We start from the raw sequence: 16,511 nt of genomic DNA on the forward strand, positions 1-16,511 counted from the left end.
ACTTTGCTCGGATAGTGGACAAGGGGCTTTCTCTTCTTCTCTTGTGCTCTTTTACATGTTACTAGCTGACCCGACAAACTTCGTATTGCCACAAATTAAACTGTGTTCTACATAAATCATATATCTCGCATGATCTTTGTCCCTATTTCGAGTTTTGCAAGTTTCTGAGTTCAACCTTTGATAATTTACACATTTGTAATTTTTCCTCACAGTAAAGTAGTAAACCACTCTCCCCCCATTGCTTAGCCAGAAAGCGGATAGCAATATTCGCCGTGATTGTATAGCATTTCGCCGAATACCATTTCGCGAAAAACCTTGAGCTCTACATCCTAAAGAACTCGAAAAATGAGTGTAAGGCGTGTTAACGCAGACGCCGCAAGCAGAAATGGAAATTCAAACAATAGAATTTGCAAAAATCGCCATTTGTTCTTTCTTTTCGTAGATTTTTGCATGAAAAAAATAACATATATATGAAATGCAAGAATAGATTTGATTTTCACGTTTAAGGAGAAAAGGTACTCCATATGGATCCAATATGGCCGAATCGATTGCACCCATATCCTCACATGGACGCCATTTTTCCGGTCATTTTGGGATTCAATACCGTGTCACCTTAAACTTTAAGTAAAAATGTATTGCCCAACACTGGCACTGGGAAGACAAAAACTTTATAAAATATCTGTAATAGCCTTATTGACTAATGTTTTATGGAAGAGTCTCGACTTTCTCGAGTTTGATTAGTTTCTGAGTTACGCAAAAATTTCTGTTTTATTTGTATGAGAGTCCTTATCCCCCTACCACAGGGGTGAGAGGTCTCTAACCATCATAAAATAAATTCAAGACTCCAAAATCCCTCACATGCCAAATTTGGTTACATTTGCTAGAGTAGTTCTCGAGTTATGAGGAAATTTTTATTTCATTTGTATGGAAACCCCCCTCTTAAAAGGGAAAGGGGTCATAATTCACCATAGAAAAAATTTCTGCTTTCTAAAACCCCCACATGCCAAATTTAGTTCCATTTGCTTAATTAGTTCTCAAGTTATGAGGAAATTTGTATTTCATTTGTATGGGAGCTCCCCCTCTGCTAAACATGGGAGGCGCCTAATTCTTAAAAAAAAAGATTCTTGCCTCCTAAAACCCTCACATGACAAATTTGGTTCCATTTGCTTGATTAGTTCTCGAGATAAGAGGAAATTTGTATTTCATTTGAATGGAAGTCCCCCCTCTTAAAGGGGACATAATTCCCTTCCTAAAGAGGGGAGGGGTCGCAATTCACCATAGAAAAAATTACTGTCTCCAAAAACACCCACATGCCAAATTTGGTTCCAATTGCTTGATTAGTTCTCTAGTTATGCAGAAATTTGTGTTTCATTTGTATGAGAGTTCCCCCTCTTAGGGGGGAGGGGTCTCTAACTTCCCCGGTCCCAAAAATCCCTACATGCAAATTTTCATGTCGATCGGTTCAGTAGTTTTCGATTCAATAAGGAATATACAGTACAGACAAACAGACAGACAGAAATACATTTTGATAGGTATAGATTGCTTATTTTCAATACTTATCTCCAGAACTCCAGAACGCCTTAACCGATCTTCACCAAACTTGGCACACATATTCCTCGATATAAGGGAATCAGTACTGGGGTATTGATAAGAGGGGGGTGGGGTTCGTAACAGGGGGGAGGCCATAACTCATAAATGCCTGAACAGTTCCTCACCAAACTTGGCATACATGTTCCTTGACATAAGGGAATCAGCACTGAAGGGTTGACAAAAAGGAGGGGGAAGGTTCCCTAATAGGAAGGGGAAAGGGTCTCTAATAGGAGCGAAGCCATAACTCCAAAACGCCTTGACCGTCCTTTATGAAACTTAGCATACATGCTCCTTGACATCAGGGAATCAGAACTAAAGGAGTTGACAAAGAGGATAGAAAAGTACAATAACAAAACTATTCATTTCCTGTGGGTGGGGTAACCATTAAACCATTAACCATTAAAAGCGGACCAAGAAAAACTAGAAAAATTGTCGAATGCTATTGGTTTGATCGAAAATGTAACATCAACCGTAAACGTTTTTGCTGATTTCAGACAGGAGTAACTAACTGTATTGATGCTAATATATCAACCGTGAAAAGCTGCTCGTTCGATATCGTCCAAGACTTCCGGGTTCAGAGTATGTTTTTTTCCATATGTGGACTTCATCACTGCGACCAGTATCGTTGATCTATTGTGATATCGCCCGGGTGTTTGCTGTATGACCTGCACTGCATTTCTTTTAGCTATAATCGCTATTAAATGAGCGATATGCTTATTAAATTTTATGAGTGCTTGTGTGTATTGGGGTTTACCCTTTACCCTCTACTTTACCCACATATTCCTCACTGCCAGTACTATCCCCATATTATAGCCGTCCCTGGCGAGGACTCATTCGTACCTCTGACCAGTACACTAAACTGTAGGAGGGACATTTGCACTGTCAAGAGGCATCAGAGGGTAAATATAGAATTCAGCATGAAGGAAGGGTAATTGGAGGGGCCTGAGAATAAACCCATGCTAAAGTCACTTGACATCGAATGACTTGATTCTACTAAGATTCGAACCCACGACCACTCGCTTGTCAAAGCAGACTCGATAACCTTGCGGCTACTGAGCCCCCCCAGAGTATGTTAAAATAGGACGCGCTGGGTAGGGGCGCTACATCTCCCCCTTACAGAGCTGCAAGTCAGCTTAGAAGAAGAACTTCGCCAATACACATATTTAGGCTAAATTACACAATAGCGTTATGTGTTGTTTGTTAGTCCATTAACTATGCCCGTATACAAAATTTCATGAAATTCTGGAACCTTCTGACCAAGCTATAGCGATAATTTTGAAAAATCCCCATACAAATTACCTTTAAGACCCTAAAGGTTTTTTTTTGTTAATTTTTTCCCTTGTCAGATTTGTCCAAAACTACTCTATTCATGTTAGCAATGTGATTTTCATCTAATATGAGGGGAGAAGCTATTGATTTTCAAGAAAAAGCGACGGGAGAAAGAAAAATGGTTCTGGATGTTTGGTATGGTGATACTGATGATAGCCAAAATTGAAAAGAATGTAAAGCTTCGCAGCAAAATGTAAATAGAAAATAAAACTCTAACATCGCCATGAGCTGCCGGTATAGCGTACTTGGAACATCCACTGCCATATTCAGTTCATCCGCTAGTCACACAAACAAGTACTTTCAACATCCATTTCAATAGCTACTAACTAACGAATTTCAATAACGTCAGTGTATGTAGTCAGTGAAAAAACCAATAGAAATCGAAAACCATCGCTGTTAAAATGTGTTAAATTTCCTCTGGATCGAGCGGATGTGCAGTAGAACAGACTTGAAACTCATTCTTTCTGTCGATTTCACGATTGAATGTTGGGGAAAATATTCGCTCTCAATGTTTTCACATGCACGCTGAAACTCGCAGTCCAAACACATCCAGGGCCAAACCAATGGTGCAAGCATGCAAAGAAAAGCAAAGCTTTCCCCACGCTCAGAAGTTCCGAAAACGCTACAATCGTATTTTAAGTTATCTTTTGGTTTTTTTTTTATTTTTTGCTGAGCGCACTTTAAATGTTTCCGCCAGTGCCAGGGAAAAACAGCCATACGTGAGCTTTAGTTTTTATTTTCTTCGACCATCACGCAACTGCCGAATCGAAATGGGCCGGGTGGAGGCGGAAGCGGCCCGGTGCCAGGCAGGCACGAAGGAACCTGCAATACGAAAGCGGTTGATTGAAATAATATAAAACCGACCGACAGCGTTTGAATTTTGCCCGAAAGACGGGACCCATTTCCGCGTTGATTCCCCACTAATGGCAGTAAAAATGAACGATATCTCCTTTTTGGGAGATTGGCTTTTCGAGACCGTTCGGCTTTCGGGTGTCCGGCGTGATGTGATGTTTTTCGGCGTAAGGTAATTTGGCTTGTTGCTCATTACTGTTTCATGACGGCCGATCCCGAAGGGTAGAAAGTATGTTTTTTTCTCCTCGGCAACATCAAAAGACTTTCCATTGTTGCTTATGCGAGACCGGCAAATTGGGGACAGGTTTATTTAATGGGGCTATTTTGTCTCGTTAGAATTGAATCGAAATGTACGCCATCGAGACACAAATTTGGTAAAGGACGTTCCGAGGCTGCTGCCGAACTGCTGCGAGTTGTTTGTAAAGTATTTTACAAACACGATGGCAGCACATTCATTACCAAAGTTGTTGTCGTTTTATTGAAAATGATGAAACGCCATTTTGGGTAAGCACAATGGCGCAAACTTTCCTTGCTTTTCTATTGAGCCAGTCTTCATAATCTGCATGGCTGTAAGAAGTAAGGTCCGTCCAGTGCAGCATCAATAGAAAATTTTGTACAACGCGAAGTATCCGTACACCGAACTGAAACAATTCATGTCCAAACCGTGAAAAGATCAGCACAGAAAAAACGGCCACAAAAGAAATTCTTCGTAAACAACGCAAAACAAAAGACTGCAGTTTATTCGAAACTTTTGGGAACACCTTTCGCTAAAGCCAGCTATACAATCCATGCCAAGCAGGAAGGAAACGGACAGGACGAGAAAAAAAAACGGCGAACATCGCAGAAAAAAAGTAGACAATGAACCATAATCTGCGGTATTGTAAGACTTAACAAGCGACGCCCACCGTAACAGTTGCCCCATTTCACAGAATAGATTTTATTCATCCACGAAACAATTGGCGTCTGGTTGTTAGTGTCATAATTTATGCTTACAGTTTTGGCTAACATTAACTACTTGGCCTATGCTAGGATAGTGAACCTACCTTTTACTACAGTAATTTCACCTCAAAACTAACATAATAGTCAATCATTCTTTCTTTAAAAATTTATAACTTTGAACCATTTATTCGACTTTAATGTTTTAGTAAAACAGAAAGGTACGAGCTTTTCAGAGAACTCATTAACTTAAACTTCATTTTTTTAGGAATGCAAAACTACAAAACTAGTCGTACCGAAACGGTCCTAAGTAGCAAGTTGCAAGAATGCACTATAGTCCAGAAAGCCAGATTAGGTGAAATAAATTGTTTACTCAGTAGTCGTTGATTTTAGACTATTTGCGTGTTAGCAACAAAATCTTGATTTAGGATGCCGTTTTTTTGGCATGAGCTATTTTAGGGTGACCCTTAAATTAACCAAGATCCAGAAATTATCTTCAAGACGAAACATGATAGAGCGATATTCACTTCAGCAATTTTATAGCTTGAAGTATTTTGAGTAATATTGCAGAAGACGAAATTCCTCTATCTCGAGCCGTTTCCAGGGCGTTTTTCCTGAATCAAGCTTTTATTTTGCATTTCTCGCAAAACACTTCTTTAGATGACTTTTGAGGCTCAATAAGACGCAACTTTTGGTGGAAAAACAAATTGGCTATCTACTTTACTTCTACACTTATATTAACTTTTGTGTTAAAAATAGGCCGTTTTAAAATGTTAGTATCTTAAAAAGATGCAAGCAGAATTAAAATCAATTGATTGCGTTTGAAAGAACGTCGTTTTCTGTGCGTAATATCAAAAAATTGGAGAGGGAATTTTTGTCTATCATAAATAAATCAACTTTGAATATGTGGGGTTCTAACATATTTAAGTATTCAAAAGTTAACAAGCTACGCCATAACTCCGGAACGCTTCAACTGTTCTACAGTAAACTTGACGTACACGTTTCTTGACATAAGTGAATCAGCACACGGGGTTGATTAAAGGGGAGTGGTCGTTAAAAAGGGGGGGAGAGAGGTCCCAATAAGTAAAAGTGGCTGCGATTATCTTGCATTCAGACCGTTATAAGTTGTGTGAATGGTCCAAATCTAAAAGATAATGTAAGAACTCAACCTCATGTTTGTTGACTAGACCTTTATAATCAGGTTAAGCATTAAAAACGGTAGTCTTTCCAATAAACGGAGGGAATGGTAGACAAAGTAATGAAATCAAATGTATTTCATACCCAAGTAACCAAAAGTTCCGATAAAAGGGGATTTTTTGGCTTAATCAGCCAACGAAATGATTATGAATAGAACTCTATTCAACTTCATTTTTAAGTAATTAACCGTACTTTCAAGTTCGTATTTGATGATTAAACTTCGAAGGGAATACAAAGTAGCTTCTAACAGAACTAGAAAGTTCGCAAAAAGTATACTTAAGTCGCTATATAGAACACTGTTCAGCCCGAAAAGAAACTCCAATAATTTTAGAAATAAAAAAAAGATTGGGGGAATATTTTCCCACTTCTTTTTGTTTTGCAGATTCATGACATTTCTCATTAACTAAGGCATTTAATTTCGGTTAATAACCGACTGTTTTTTTTTTTAATATTAATTTATTGTAACTTACCACACACCACCAACCAAAATCTCGGGGATTTGAACTCGAGTACTTCTTTTCGGTGACTTAGACGCATACCACTGCTCCGTTGCTGGAAGATGTGACTCAACAAAATTCATGTCACTAGCGGCGTCAGAGATGGTGCAATGCATTAGGATAGGCTTGCAACGCGGAACGCTCGGGTTCAAATCCAGCAGCGGTCGGTGTTAGTTAGGCTTTTTTTTATATGGTCTATCTTAATCGCATGACCGACGCAACCGACTTTACAAAAGTTAGGATGAGGCGGAGGAAGAAAATAGAAAAGTATAAAAATAGAACTAAAAGTGCTGTTTTATAAACTTTTGCCAAAGTTTCTTTAGAAGCTGCTTAGCGCTCTATGCAGCGAACTTAAGGCAACTTTGAGTTCGGTTAATTACAAGTAAAGCCGCTTAGCCAGCTATAGATCCATAGACATAAAGCTTGTTAACCTTCCTTAGACACCATTATCCGAACTCTAAGTTACTTTCAAGTAATATGTTGAACTTTCAAGCTGCATGTTGGACTTTCAAGTTGCTATAGATATATTGGGACTTTAATGAGAATGAAGTTCGGTTTACAAATGTAATGTCTGGTTGTTCAGCAAGAAAGTTCTGTGGAACTAAATTTGTACCAAATATGAACTTTTAAGTTTGTTTCTTAAGTGAAATTCGAACTTTTGGTTGCTTGGGTAGTATCATAGAGTGGAATAAGACGTGAAGGGGAAATAGCGGAAAATTAGATGAAGCAAAGTCATTGGAGCTACACTTACTAGGCTTGTAATTCATTTCGTTTTACCAAGCTAAGGGATCCGCGCGTTACAACAGTTTAGTGTGCCACGATAACTGGCGGAAAAGCGTTATTTTTAGACACGAATTGTGTCTCACCCACGTCTATTGTAGTCAACTACCGTAAGAGAAGTTTTTTCTATTGGGGGATTTGACTACTTTGTCCATTAATTTGAACTTTTGTAGTATTAATGAATTGAGAAGTTTAGATAGTTTTATACTCGCAACGGTGATTTCCGTGATTCAAACCTCCCATTTCATCAGAGGCCACCATCCTTGTGTCTTTCAACCACTTGTACATCTGTTTTCGATAAGGTTGACAATGTCAGGCGAGCGAGTGTGAAAACCGTTGCATCCAAAGCTTACTTCACTGACGCAAGCCTACGACAAACAACTGCTGGTACGGTGTGCATACATTCTGCTACCTACACACTCGCGAGTGTACAGCCTCATAGCAACTTTCTGCACAGCCAGCCCGCGAAGCCAAAGCTCACGAGCTGTGAACAGGTTGTGAGCACGAGAGGCACACTAGGATGTATGGATACGGATGTTACTTTACTTCTTTTCTTCTTCATTTTACACCCCCGCTTACACACGCGGGTAAGAGTGCGAGTCATTGCGAGCGATGATTTGTATCAACTGCTGGATTGCAATGACGAGCGTCAGCGACGACCGTGGCTGATAACTAAATACACACTGGCAAAAACTTGTCGCAGTGCATGGGAGCATCATGAACGGAATCCGAAAGAAGTGCTCATGTATGTGTGTTCATTAGAAGAAAATCACGAGAGAACGTTCGACCACACGAATGCGGGCTTCACAACACTACGTTTCAGTTTGCAAATTCTTATAATACAGAAAACAAAGCTTTTTTTCTCATTTAGACATATCTACCCCTCCCATTGATTAACTCTCCTGGGTCAGCGTCCCTTTTGTCTATAGCAACTTGTACGTCTCTCCGAAGATAATGAAAGAGAAACAAAAGCCTTCCTTATATTGTTCTCCTCCCGTAATTGTGACCCTAATATCTTTTCACACGCTCTTCCTCTTATCTCCCAGTCACTTGTACAACTTCTAACGGTCCAAATTCAAGATATTATTATTATTATTCTTATATGTGAGAGGTTTTCAGCCTGCGGCTGGTTCGCCTCTTTTACTTATTTGGACCTCCCTCCCCCCTTTTAGTGACCACCGCGCTTTTACCAATCCGCTGTGCTGTTTCACTTATGTCAAGAAACATGTAGGGGAAATGTGTATAATGTGCCCCCCCCTAAGAATAAATGGATATATCTCCGTTATACTTCCCCAAATTAACGTTACAACTACGTGTATATGTTGGTATATAAGCTGACAACCAATTGCAATTGTTTATTTCATTTAGTATTGTGGAATAAACATGCTAGGAAATATTTAATAAAAGCACCTAAATGTTGTGTTTCTCGTCTGCGCGGGGTAAAATGCCCCACCTGCGGTATAATATGCCCAATGCGGTAATTTGAGTATTTCTACCAGTGACAGACTAACTCTAGTTTGTAGAAAGTAAAACTATTTCCTTTGTTTTGCAAAATATCGTTATTTTATGTAAAATAAACCTAGTTTCGGCCTTCTGGTGCACTTTTTCTTTTCTGCATGGGGCACATTATACTGCAGCTGTGGCGTTTTGTACCGGGTAGTTGAATTGCCTAGAATTTGGACGTTGGTAATAAATTATTCCCACCACGGTTGCTCTACAATATTAATTGAATTAAATAATGGCAATTGGCTTTAACTTAGATCTGTTTACCTATGTTTATAGCCACATTTGCAAGGGGGCAAATTGCACCACCGCAAGTGGGGCATATTGGCCTGCTTTTACTTATTTGGAAAAATATTGAATGCTAAAGCAAATCAAGCGTTTCATACCGTTATTTTTGGCAGGGATGTCTTTTTGAAGTTCACTTTACGCCACCGAATCGCAACAACCGGTTATTTACAGATTTTGACAAGAAAATAGCTTATAGAAATGACGGCAAAAGTTACATCGGAAGCTGCTCAAAAACAAATTTATTTTTGTTTTGTTTTTACAGCATGTGACAACTGTCATACTTGCATAGTAGGCTAGTTCCATCAAATACTATGGTTTCTGGGTGGTTTTGCATTTTGATTTCGCTTGTTTAGCGAAAAACGAAGGGGGGGCACATTGGCCAGGGGGAGCACGTTATACACAATTCCCCTACGCCAAGTTTACTGTAGAACAGTCAAAGCGTTCCGGAGTTATGGCGCAGCTCGTTAACTTTTCTATACTTAAATCTGTTAGAACCCCACATATTCAAAGCTGATTTATTTGAGATAGGCAAAAATCCCCTCGCCAATTTTTTGATATTATGCACAGAAAATCACGTTCATTCAAACGCAATCAACCAATTTCAATTCTACCTGCATCCTTCTAAGATACTAACATTTGAAAACGGCCTCTTTTTAACACAAAATTGAATATAAGTGTAGAAGTAAAGTAGATAGCCAGTTTCTTTTTTCACCAAAAGTTGCGTCTTATTGAGTCTCAAAAGTCAACTGAAGAAGTGTTTTACGAGAAATGCAAAATAAAAAAGTTATGGAGAAAAATCGCAAAATAGCAGAGTCACCCTAACTTGATTCAGGAAAAACGCCCTAATATGGAAACGGTTTGAGATAGAGGAATTCCGTCTTCTGCAATATTACTCAAAATACTTCAAGCAATAAAATTGCTGGAGTGAATATCGCTCTATCTTGTTTCGTTTTGAAGTTAATTTCTGGATCTTGGTTAATTTAAGGGTCACCCTAAAATAGCTCATGCCAAAAACAGCGGCGTCTCAAATCAAGATTTTGTTGCTAACACTCAAATAGTCTAAGATCAACGACTACTGAGTATTTATTCCACCTAATTTGGCTTTCTGGACCGCAGTGGAATGTAATGGAAACGCATGGTGTTTTGTTTTTATCTAATGAAGAGTATATTTTTGGCAAATTCCAAGCAAAATAACCGTTTCGATAGCGCTTTTCGATAGTACCATGAATTACTGCTGTCTATTTCTATCATCTTTCGGATAAACTGGCATCAATTACCTTCTAACCGCGACCTGTTTCGAATGCTCCTGTGTGTGATTGCCATTGTGTCGCCTGGTCGTTAAATGGGCGAGATATCTAAATCACTGCAATTCTACCACCCACAGGGTGATGGATGGGATAAACTTCCCATCACCAGGGGAGGTCTTCGCATGTTGTTAAATCGATAGTTCGCTTTGTTTTCGCTTTCCTTCTAACCCACGTGAGCTCGGCTTTGGCTTTCCCATTATCTCAGCCAGCGCGGCTTCCAGCGGCAAACATGCACTCCGTTAAATCCGCAGGTGTTTGCAATTTCTACTACTCGAACGATGACCTGTATTGTACGAACGAACCTGAGTGTGTACAATGCATCGACGTTAGAATATGTTCCATTTCCAGTTCACAGGATGAGGGTTTGTCTATCTTGATATTATAATATTAAAAAAAGATACGACAATAACATAGTTATGCCACATCCGGTGGTAGTTGCTATTAAAGTGACAATAAGCAAATCCAGTTCAGCCTCGACAGTGTGTTTTTACAACTGCTGCTGCACAAAACCTTGTAGTTAACTCGGAATATGTATCTAGATTGCAGATAACAGCTTATAATGAAATGTTTATTCTGTATTTCCAGACCGGATTTAACCTAGATGCGTCCATCGGAAACGTTTGAGAAGGAGTGTTTCCAATTGCTGGTTCTGAACAGCTTCGGAATAACTGCTTCTGTCGAAGCTTTGGCAGGTGCTCTAATTTGAATGCAAGGAGCATAAAAAGGAAATGGAATGAGTTGGTGAAAGCATTGGTCACTCGTTCGTTATCGATGCGATCGATATTGGTTGGAATGACTTTGGTTTCCTGTAATTGTTTGACATTTATTGTAACGTTTTCTCCTTTTTAGTACCATTACACTACGATTTTATGTTCTATATATATTGAAGGAGCCGTTGACATAGGTATATTAAACAAAGTATTGAAATATTCCAATAGGCAAATATTTTCAATGAAATTATAGACCAAAACCTCACCAATTTGTGGAGGAATCATCATAAAAGCTCGACAATAAATTATTCCTATCAGAAGACTTTATCTGCAATTGTTGCAATCATAAAATCCAATATTGTTTGGTGAAAAATGGTAAGTGTTGCCCAGTTAACTAGTCAGCCTTGTTCGAGAGAAGATTTACAGCAAGAAAGGTTTTTTTTTCAATTACATAATATTATATCTTGCGGAAACATAAACACATCAGTGAAACAAATTACGATTATTGCAGCTATCATTAAAAAAATGTTAAAAATATTGCCTTTTAACTGCTCCAGCGAGCGGTATCGCATCGCAACACATTCCGGACAGCCATTTTTTTTGTTGCGCAAGTCTGTATAGAAAGCAGCAGCAGCAGATATAAACAACCAATTGAAAGCTTCGCTTCGATGCCGACGATTGCGGATCAGCGAAGCTAACAGTTGTCAGGCCGGCTTATCAATCTGCCACATCGTCTGATTCGAAAATGACCCCGGACGGGCGGTCGGGCGGTTGGTATCGACGTCCGCCTTTCCATATGCTGTCCATATCGCGAGCCCCAATTCAAACTTCATCGCCAGTCTGGCTGCAATTTTATCGTTCCGACTTTCGGGCAATAAATTTGAAAAAGTGCCATTATTTTGCTCACTCAAGCTGATACAGCTCAATATGATCGATTTTTTTTTGTTCATCCGGAATAATAAGTAATTCAATTAATGTGCGTTTCGCGTGCTTTTTTATGAGCACGGAAATGAATTATAAATGTCCATCAGCGGGGCGCGACATGCATGAGCGGAAATATAGATTAACAGCATCGAATTTATCGGAATATTGCCATACCCAGGGCTATCTTTGCCGGCACACACAGCCCAGGTAATCTAGTGATTGTTCGAGAAATTTTCATTTCATTCAATTATTGGTCCCGTAATTTGGCACCGCATTTCTTTTTTTCTGGCACAGGTTTCTCCTCCCATCCTGAGCCGGTTGATTGAAGATCCGATCGTTTGTCCGAAAACGGATAATTAAAATTCAATTTTTCCGAGTGGGCCAGACTGTGGATGAAGCACAGCTTCTTTTGTGTTCGAAAAAAAGCGCTGAATCGAAAATAAATTTTCATTAATCCAAAACTCCGGAGGCACCGCCCGGCTGAGTTTGTCAGGGACCAACGAACGGTTTATTAAATGGAAGCTTATTATTACTCTCTCATAATTGGCTCTTATTAATTGACCTACAGAAAACGGATCCAAATTATAATTTAATATGATGCTCGATTTTCACAAAACAGTGACACAAAAAATGTATTGAAAATGTATATTCAGTTTTTTAGATTCCGTGAGCTGAACCCAAGTAACAATTCTAAAGCCACTTGGTTTTATTTGAACTTTATAAATGTTTTGTTGCGCTATGAATCATTACCTCCGGTTCTTTCATACAGTTGCGCAACACCAAGATGATACCATAATAAAGCAAATTTACTGTAAAAAAAAATACAACGAAACTAGCTGCGATACATCTCTTATAAACTTATTAAAAGTGGGCCGTAGCAATACAATATGGCGCACTTGATCTTATTGCGGTTGCTTGTCAAAGTGTGAAAAAACTATTAGTTGTATGGTACTATTACCATGGTAATGAGCTGATCAAAAAGATTTATTGCTGTTAGTATGAAGAATATCTGAGTTCTACATTAAAACATTTTTTTGTCGCCAAACAGCAATTAATCAAAGCAAACTGTGAGTTGCAGAAAAGAAGTTATTATTAATCGTTTTTCATGTCAGAATGCAACTAGAATAATTTTGCTAGAAACTAAGATTGACAATTTTCTAAAATTGCAAAATTATGATGGCGCGTGAATTTTATTCATCTATCATACCAACATGACGATTAAATTTAATGCGCATATGGTGCACAACTACGGAAACTGCTAAACATTTATTATATATTCAATCGGATTTTTTATCATGGTTGCTGCAAATCAAACTGATCAGGATGATCTGACTGTAAAACTTTAACTTTTCTGTTCACGACCATATATTTTCCAGTGAATAAAGCTGTCTGGGTCATTTAGCTTTTTACGTAGCAAGCTTTATGCTTAGAATATGGCGGTTACTGTCAAGCAATGCAAAGCAAAGCGTTATAAAAACCTTCTGAAGAGTGACCCTTTCAGTCGGAAGAAAGTTTTATAGCGGTCATCAGAAGGTTGTAGTGGAGCTCATAGTTTTATTAGTGGTTTACAAAATTGGACATGAAAACTACTAGAGGAAAGTGATAAAACTTAAATTGCTGCTTGGCATGTGTTCCTAACGTCCATATGCCTAATGCCCCATTTTAATCTACAGCGCCCCTTCAATACCTTTAGATCCAACTTCTACCTCCATAGTTGCCGCGAGATGCTACATATAAGCTCATATTTTAACACAGGACCGAAAATTTGAAGTAAAATGTATCAGTCGAGTCTCAACCCAAGCAACAATTCTAAAGCCACTCGGTTTTACTTGAATTTTATAAAGGTTTAATTGCGGTATTAATCATTACCTCTAGTTTTATTGTGGTATTGCGCAATGCCAAGAGGATACGAGTCCAAACACACTTACAGCTAGCTAGAAAACCATAATAAAACGGTAAATAGAGCAAAATTATTGTGGTTGCTTATATTACCACGTTAAAACTTACTATAAGTGTGGCGTAGCAATACAAAATGGTGCACCAACCAAAACTGATCTTATCTCGGTTGCTTGTCCAAGTGATATTTAAACGCTAATCAGCAGCTAGAGCTAAAATGACCCACAATTGTGTGTGACCCATGGTTGTGGACTGACTGTATTTCTCGTCGGTGGAGCCCCCCTCTTTTCTCGTAGTCACTTGCACAACTGTAATCGGTTTAAATGCAAATGAAATGCATCCCCTTTTACTTATTTGGACCTCCACCCTATTAGGGTTCCCCCCTATTGTCAACCCCACAGTGCTGATTCTCTTATGTTAGGGAACATGTGCGCCAAGTCCGATGTAGAACCGTCCAGGCGTTTCAAAGTTATGGCCTCCCCTCTGTTTTAACCCCCCTTTGTTTGCCAGCAATGCTGATTCCTTATATTGAGGAGCAAGTGTGCCAAATTTGGTGGAAAACGGTCAAGGCGTTCTGGAGTTATGCACAGTGGTCCAAAAGGGCGAAAAGTGGAACTTTTTTCCTAGTGTCTTTTGCTTTCATTTTATCATTTATGGTCTTTAGCACTTTTGTTCGTATGAATATCCCCCTTTATCAAAAACTGTCAAAAGGTCGTAATCGCTTACTATAATGAAAATAAAAAATTAACTTTTTTGTGTCAGGAAATATAGACATAGTTTCTTCGGCAAAGTTGTAAATATTGTAAAGTCAAGCAACTTTACTAAAGAACTAAAATTTCTATCTTTATCGACTGCTGAACTATTCAAATTCTTCAAAAGTTCTTTAAAAAATGGTTTTTCATACTTGACTTTTGTTAGTTGCATTTTACAAGTGTACAATGTTCTAGGCAATTATCGAAGCTCTCAAAATACACGTTTTTGCAGAAGACCGCAAATCTCTTGAACCTTTACTTGCTGAGTTATCGCATATTCAAGCTTTAAATTTCCATAGCTTCACGAACCCATGGGGTAAAATGGGGCAAGCGGATTTATGAAATCAGCGCTACATCTTAAAGCTTAAGTCGAGTACAGTAAACTTGTTTGGGTTGTTCGGCTTGTCCCTAACCACCCAAATGAGAGTACGGCAAGCATACGTTTTATCTGTTTCGCATTCGCTAAAGGCTCGATGCACGTCCATTTTTTTGTGTTAGTAGATAGACACATGCTTTCTTCGGCAAAGTTATGTAAAATATAAAGGTAAACTTTTGCCGCAATGTTATATGCAAGATTTTAAATCTTACAGGTGACTTTGCAGTAAATGTTGCGTTAGTACAGTTTAGTACTTAGCTGCAAAGTCAATCCGGATACATTGTGAGTTGTTCCACATGACTCCATGCAATTAAAGTAGATGTCAAAATGCCAGTACGCAAACGTACTTTTTCTGCGCTGACCTTCAATCATCGCTGCATCAGACTACAATGAGAACCTAGAACGCCCATTTACATAAATTCATTTGGCTTGAACGTCCAATCACCGCAATATTATGATTTGCGATTATTATTCTTCTATTGGGAATAGACAGTGAAAACCGAAAGTAATCAGACGAACCTATTTTTGCGTTCGAAGCTGGCAAACTCAGTAGACGGGCTAGTACCGAATGGCCGAAAAACAAATAATCGAAATCCAAATGGCCGAGTTTTAACAAGTGTTATAGAAGGCCGAAATTTTATTTGGCCGAATCATAAAAGGCCGAACCCCTACTTGGCTAAAGGTCCAACATAAAAACACAATTTTTTTGCAATGTCCAAATAACTATTCAATGAAACACAAGAATTGGAAAGCATTTAACAAATAACTGTAATCGAACAACAAAACAAAATAAGCAACATAACTTTGTACTACAAAACAAAAATCATACTTCCAAAACGCCTTTGTCTAGCGAAGCTGAAAGCGCAACTACGTTCACAAAAAATTTTTGTTGCACATTTAGCAGACCATTTACATAATTTGAATAGATTTTTTCATCTATTTCTCTCCACGAATTTGGAACATTCCCCTGAAGAACGCTTATAGTAAGCTGGGAGACCTATTTATCGAGTCAGTGGCAAACGTTTCCTCGAAGATTCAGTACGAAACGTCTGCAGACCGCGAGTGCACGCCAACACGACTTGTCATCGGAAGCGCCCGTCACTGCCGGAAGGAGAGCACCGCAAAAATCACCATTTTCCTAAGTTTACTGACTAATCCGAACGATCGGTAGTGAGTAAGGACAGTATATACCCAACCTTTGAGCAAGTCGAAGGTGGCAAATATATCGTATTTCGTTCATTTTGATTCGACCATTAGATCTACAGAGCAATTTGTTATTTCGTCCATTTGAGTTTCGGCCATTTGAGTTTCGGCCATTCGTAGGCAATCTGACTCACCCTATGTGCAATCAACGCCACGCTAATTCTTGGGGCACTAAAAAGAGCCTGCATTTCAGTAAAGCATTAGCAATAACACGTGCACTAAATATGGACTGATTTTAGCTATTTTTCATGCCACGTTATTAGTTGATTCGTATATACAGCAACCAAGGCGAAAAGAGTCAAAGAACTACGCTTGGCGCTTTGTTCGTACTGCTAGTTCCACCCCGCAACGAAGAAGTTGGATATGGTGAT

General features: G+C 38.9%; 1 protein-coding gene across 4 annotated transcripts in view; it reads right to left on the minus strand.

Annotated features, from left to right (window-relative positions):
* LOC128741123 (5-hydroxytryptamine receptor 1-like) overlaps positions 1-16,511 on the minus strand; it is a 158,231-nt gene that overhangs the window by 75,447 nt on the left and 66,273 nt on the right. The window lies entirely within an intron of this gene.

The sequence above is a fragment of the Sabethes cyaneus genome, chromosome 1 (genome assembly GCF_943734655.1).
Source record: "Sabethes cyaneus chromosome 1, idSabCyanKW18_F2, whole genome shotgun sequence".
Classification (NCBI taxonomy): domain Eukaryota; kingdom Metazoa; phylum Arthropoda; class Insecta; order Diptera; family Culicidae; genus Sabethes; species Sabethes cyaneus.